Raw genomic sequence first — 6,510 nt, 5'->3', positions numbered from 1 at the left:
AGAGGGAGTGATGTGCTTTGAAGATGGAGGAGAGGACCATGAACCAAACGCTGCAGGTGTCCTCTAGAAGCTGGAAAAGGCAAGGATACAAATTCTCCTCTCTATCTTCCAGAAGCAGCAGAGCCCTGCAGACACCTTAATTCTAGTCCCATAAGACTCATTTCAGACTTCTGTTGCCCAGAACTGTAAGCTAATAAGTATGTGGCTTTCCCAGGTGGCTGCCGAAGATGGCAGAGGGGCAGATGGAGCTCGATGGCTGATGCCATCTACTGGCCAACCAGGGGCATCACGACCAAGGAGGTACTGCTGGGCCAGAAGGTGGTGTTTGTACGCTGAGAGGGCATCAGCATTTCCAGCAATTTCTACAGAAACAAGGGCAGACCATTCGAGGTATGCTGCCCCCCAAGACCAAGCGAGGCTAGGGTCCCTGGACCACCACAAGGTGTTTGATGGGATCCTGCTGCCCTATGACAAGGAAAGGTGGATGATGATTCCTGCTGCCCTCTAGGTTATGCATCTGAAGTCTATACGAATATTTGCCTACCTGGGGTGCCATGTGATTGGCTGGAAGTACCAGGCAGTGACGGCCACCCGGAAGGAGAAGAGAAAGGAAAAGGCCAAGGTCCATTACTGAAAGAGAAAACAGCTCATGAGGCTATGGAAACAGGATGAAAAGAACACGTAAAGAAAATCAACGAATACACAGAGGTGATCGAGAACCATGGACTACTGGTCTGAGTCCAGTAAAGACTGTTTATTCCTCATGCTTGGCCTGGCCTGCCCTTCCTTCATCACTGCCCTGGATGTGGGGATCCAGGGGCAGCCATCCAGGGGACAAGACAGCCTGGGACTTAGGAAGCTGGGGGCACAGAAGGGACCTTAGTCACTGTTACAGTTTAAGAAAGGCCTGTCTTTTAAAAATTTACTTTACACAGCTCTAACGGTTGTGCAGACAAAATCTGTCTACAATCCACTGGTTCATGACAGAGTTTTTAAACACCAACAGTAGGAACAACTTTAGTTCCAATATTTGCACAAGTGAGCTGGAAAACTAATTGAAGGAGAACACTGAATTGTGAATGAGGCATCTGTTTCAACTTCTTACATGGTCATATATCATCCTCTGCAGCTGTTAGAGCGTGAGAGACGCCATGGGACAGCATGAGCCTAGTGTCGCACAGAGTCATTTACAGATGGAGACGGGAAAGACGTGAGCAACCAAGCGGTTAGAGGCATCGCCCTTGTTGCTTCCCGGTATTTTGCAACCAGAGTTGAATAAAGTATAAGTAAGTAAGTAAATAAATAAATAAGCTTTGTTTTAAGCCCACCAAGTTTGCAGTAATTTGTTCCAGTGGCAGTAGGAAACTAATCGTTTCTAACTTCAGATGAGTCTGCAAACTCTCAGAAATTGTGGTGGAGAGACTTCAACCATGACTGTTAATCAATTCCTCCCCTCCCTGTATGCATCGGCTGTTCTCCACATCAACAGGTAGAATCTATTTTCCGCGCCCCTTAAATCTGGGCTGGCCTCGTCACTTGCTCTGACCAACAGAGTAAGATGGAAGCGACACTGTGCCGATCCCAGGCCTGCCCTTTAAGCAGCTCCTGCTTGCTCCCTCTCGGTAGCCAGCTACCATGGACGGAGTCTGACTATCCTGAGACCAGCACGCTGTGAACGAGTCTGAGCTGTTCCAGGCATCCCAGCTGAGGCACCAGACAAAAGAACGCAGAAACCATCTCCACGTGGAGAACTGCCCAGCTGAGCCTAGCCCAGAATACAGAATCACAGATAATACGTGGCTGTTCTTTTAAGCCACTGCTGTGGGTGGTTTGCCACCAACCAATAAGTAACTGAAACAATAATACTTTCTACGTGCCACTAGTAACTTCTCCCATTCCTTTATCTAGCTCTCTCTGCAACTGAGCTTTGCCCTGACTTCAGAGATGTTCTGCCTCCTCCCACATATCTTCCATTGGCTTCAACCCTAAACTCCCCTACCATATGCATAGCTACAGTGACCTTTCTTAGAATTTCTCAGATTTACCCTTAGTGCTCTAATCCCTTTCTGCCTCTTTCAAAATTTAATCTTTCTGTATGCTCAGTTACGGGCTCCTTTCTTTAGTCTACAGACACCCCCAGGTTGAACCCAATCCCTTTTCTTAAAATAACTCTTCAAGTTATTTCCCTGTTTCTTTCCTTTTTTACTTCACACCTTTTGAGAATAGCCTACACATGTCATGTCCACATTTAATGCTCAGCCAGGTAGTGGGTTAAACCAGCTAAAGGACATGATAAAGCATGGACCAGAGGCATGTGGGAGTGGGGCAGGGAGTACTGGGGAGGGAGATCCATTATTTAAACAGGATCCAGTTGCCAATACCAGTCAGTGAAGTTGGGTACATGCCAAGAAGTTGGAGAAGCATCAGGTAGAGGACAAATCTGTAGGGATAAATGTACTGTACAAGTTGAGTCAAAGTCCCAGGGAAGCCGTAGAGAGGGGATTCAGTCCAATTAACCCAGCAAGGAGGTGCAGAGTTGAATCCTCTATAACTTGGTTGTGCATGATTGCTCTTGTTCAGTAGACAGACAGGCCACTCTCTCACAGCAGAACTTGGCTTCCCCAGGCTTTCTACTCAGTAGTGAGAGCCCCATCCCTCTACTTAATGGACTACACTCAGAAAACAGTTAAGGCTAGCATGCCTACAACAAATCAACATTTCTATATAAAATAACATTGACGTAACATTACCAAGTTAATTACTATGATTTTTCTCTTAAGGCATATTCATTTTGTGCAATACATAACCCAAAATCTACAAATCAGATTTCCCAAAATAATAAATGCTAGTATTTGTGCATTCCATTAGTAGGGTGAAATTGTTAAGAGCAATTGGAATAAGATTGTGTGGTATGCAGTCAAGTCCCTCCACCCAGAAACAAAACTCCACGTCTTAACGCTAGAAACTGTGAAGGTGTTATCTTACATGGCAAAGGGAAATTAAAGTTGCAGATAGAATTAAGATTGCTAATCAGCTGAACTTAAAATAGGGGTATTATCCTGGATTATACAGGTAGGCAATGTTATCACAAAGGCCCTTAAAAGCATACGAGGAAAGAAAGGGAGGAGGTGCAGTGATGCAATGTGAGAAGGACTCAACTTGCCTTTGCTGGCTTTGAAGTTGGAGGAAAGGGGCCAGGAGCCAAGGAATGCAGGCAGCATCTAGAAGCTGGAAAAGGCAAGGAAACGAATTCTCCCCTGGAGCCTCCAAAAAGGAATGCAGCCCTGCTGACACCTTGATTCTAGTCCAGTGAGACCTTTGTCAGACTCGTGACCTATAGGAATATAATGAATTTGTATTGTTTCACCCGCTAAATTCGTGGCAATTTGTTATGGCAGCCGGAGAAAACTAATACTGACTACACTGTTCAAATCCTGACTATCATTTGTCACTGGTGGGACTTATGGAATGTTAATTAATTTTTCTATTCCTGTTTATTTATCTGTAAAATGAGACTAACGATACTATCTACTTGAGGATTAAATAAGATAATACATATACCATTTAGAATAATGCCAGATACATAGTAAATGCTCAAGAAATGTTAAATATTGCTATTGTTGTTTTGTATTTACCTTCCTCTTTGATTTTTATCATGAGAGTTCACCTGAGAACCATACTGCAAATCATGTTTTTCCTACATCCATTTAAATAGCACAGGAAAAATGCCTACTAAATGTTTAACAGCTTTAAGATCCTGAATTGCCTGGAGTACCTTCTTAGGATGTTGTTTTCAGCTGTGAACATCTAACTCATCTTGCTCGTTTCTAACATGCTAGAAGAAGCTGTGCTAACACCATATTTTAAAAGTACTTTCTTACTTCTTGAGGACTTAATTATAATGCTGCTGGTTGATGAGTTTGCATTTTAAGCCAAGACCCTGAAATAAACACAGTCATTTCAGTTCTTGATACAACTGAGTGAAAGTGCATTCTCTGATTAGCTTGTCAGCTTAAGGGTGCACCATGACAATGGGATAAAATTAACCACACTTGCCAATGACCTGACTCTCATTACAGATTTTGGCAGTTTCTGAACTTTTAATTCTTTTTGAAGTATACTGTGTTTGATATATTTGGTGTGTTTACAGTACATCTAGCCCTTTTATTTGAGAAATGTAATGTGTTTTCAGTATTTGATTAACTTAATTTACATTTTCAAAAGAGAAAAATTTTGTTAGGTACATAAAGTCCTTTTATTTTTAATAAGTTCTGAGATCCCCTAAGAGATCACAACCCTAAACAAAATCCATCTTCATGCATACAAAGCATAAAAAAGAGCTGGTTTTGCATTAGTTTGAAGAGTCCCACCCTTATACTCTTAATGGTGATTAATAACAGGAAGCTCTTTTATTATGATTGACAGCAATATACATAAAAAAATACCACAGAGCATTGTTTAGAAAAGATGTATTAGTCATGGACTACATCTTTGTTAATTTCAATGGTAGGTGAAAGAGAATGGATTGAGCTTTCTGGCTTGCCATTCAGTCATTCATGTATTCATTCTTTCAACAAATGTTTGTTAAGCTCATGCAATGTTCCAGGAATTATGAATCTCCCTCAAAAGCTAAATCACATATTGTTTAGGAACATATATACATGTGATTAAATTGATTTTTAAAACCCACAAAATTTAGAAAAGTGTCACCTCTGGGAGAGGCAGAGGTGGGATGCGCAAGGAGTATGCAGGTAATCCCAAAGGTATGGATGGTAGGTCCTCAGGTGTTCGTTCTCTTATTATGTTTATAACATACATATACTCTACTTACGTTCTTTTGGTGTATCAAATATTTATTTTAAAAAGAAACAACTAATTTCTGCTTTAAGGAGGTTGTAGCCTTCTGTGGTCACTTAGCTATTTCTTATATCTTGCACTGTAACCACAGTCTCTCACTCCTCCATGCTTAGAAGTCTGTCACCCCTTTTTATGGAAAAAATCAAACTGTATGCACTTAAATTTTTAAAAAATTGTTAATTAAAGAGCATTATTAACTCACAAGTGATTGTCTATCCTGAATTCAGAGGTTCAAGGATCATTGCCACCTAATGAGAAGAGCAATGGCTGCACTTGGTTCTTGCTTGCTTGTTTCCTGCTGCTGGAGCTCAAGGCAGGGTCAGCCCCTGGCACACCTCATGTCTAACACAGGGCTGAATAGTTGAAAAGTGTTTCTAGTCCCATTTCTAGCACTAGCTCGTTGTGTGATCTTATACAAGTAACCAAATATTCTGTGGGGTTTTTTTTAATATATAAGTGGAATCTAGGAAACTGGTAAAGACGAACCTATTTGCAGGGCAGGAACAGAGATATAGACATAGAGAACGGACATGTGGACACAGTGGGGGAAGGGGAGGGTGGGATGAATTGGGAGATTAGGATTGACATATACACACTACCATGCGTAAAATAGATAGCTATAAAGCACAGGAAGCTCAGCTCTGTGCTCTGTGATGACCTAGATGGGTGGAAGGAGGGGTGGGGGGGAGGGAGGTCCAAGGGAGAGGGGATATAGGTATACATACAGCTGATTCACTTCACTGTTCAGCAGAAACTAACACAACATTGTAAAGCAATAAAAAAATACTATGATGAGTATTCTTATTACAAGTATGTGAATTTAATAAACATTTGTAAAGGAGTTTGTGCTTAATAATTCAATACAAATAATAAGATGCAAGAGCATAGTGTGGCACAAAAAAGGTATATTTGTAGCCAGACAAGCTTGGGTTCAAACTTCGGCTCTGTTTGTTATTGTCTGTGTCATCTGTCAAGTAACTTCATTCTTTTGAACCTCTGTTTCTTCACCTATAAAATGGGATAATAATACTAGCCTCATAGGACTGTTGGAAAGATTAATTAAAATATGATAGTAGGGTTTTTGGAGGGATCAAGATGGTGGAGTAGAAGGACATGCTCTCACTCCCTCTTGCGAGAACACCAGAATCACAACTAGCTGCTGGACAAACATCAACAGGAAGACACTGGCACTCACCAAAAAAGATACCCCACATCCAAAGATGAAGGAGAAGCCACAATGAGATGGTAGGAGGGGTGCAATCACAGTAAAATCAAATCCCATAACTGGTGGGTGGGTGACTCACAGACTGGCGAACACTTAAACCACAGAAGTCCACCCACTGGAGTGAAGGTTCTGAGCCCCTCATCAGGCTTCCCAACCTGGGGGTCTGGCAACGGGAGGAGGGATTCCTAGATAATCAGATTTTGAAGCCTAGTGGGAATTGATTGCAGGACTTTGACAGGACTGGGAGAAACACAGACTCCACGCTTGGAGGGTACACACAAAGTAGTGTGCGCATCAGGACCCAGGGGAAGGAGCAGTGACCCCAGGGGAGACTGAACCAGACCTACCTGCTAGTGTTGGAGGGTCTCCTGCAGAGGCGGGGAGTGGCTTTGTTTTACCATGGGGACAAGGACACTGGCAGCAGAAGT

General features: G+C 42.3%; 1 pseudogene; it reads left to right on the top strand.

Annotated features, from left to right (window-relative positions):
- Positions 1-227: 227 nt before the first annotated feature.
- LOC117195594 (60S ribosomal protein L13a-like) lies at positions 228-738 on the top strand (annotated as a pseudogene).
- The last annotated feature ends 5,772 nt before the right edge of the window (positions 739-6,510 follow it).

The sequence above is a fragment of the Orcinus orca genome, chromosome 3, assembly GCF_937001465.1.
Source record: "Orcinus orca chromosome 3, mOrcOrc1.1, whole genome shotgun sequence".
Taxonomy (NCBI): Eukaryota; Metazoa; Chordata; class Mammalia; order Artiodactyla; family Delphinidae; genus Orcinus; species Orcinus orca.
This window is presented reverse-complemented; position numbering and strand designations above follow the sequence as displayed.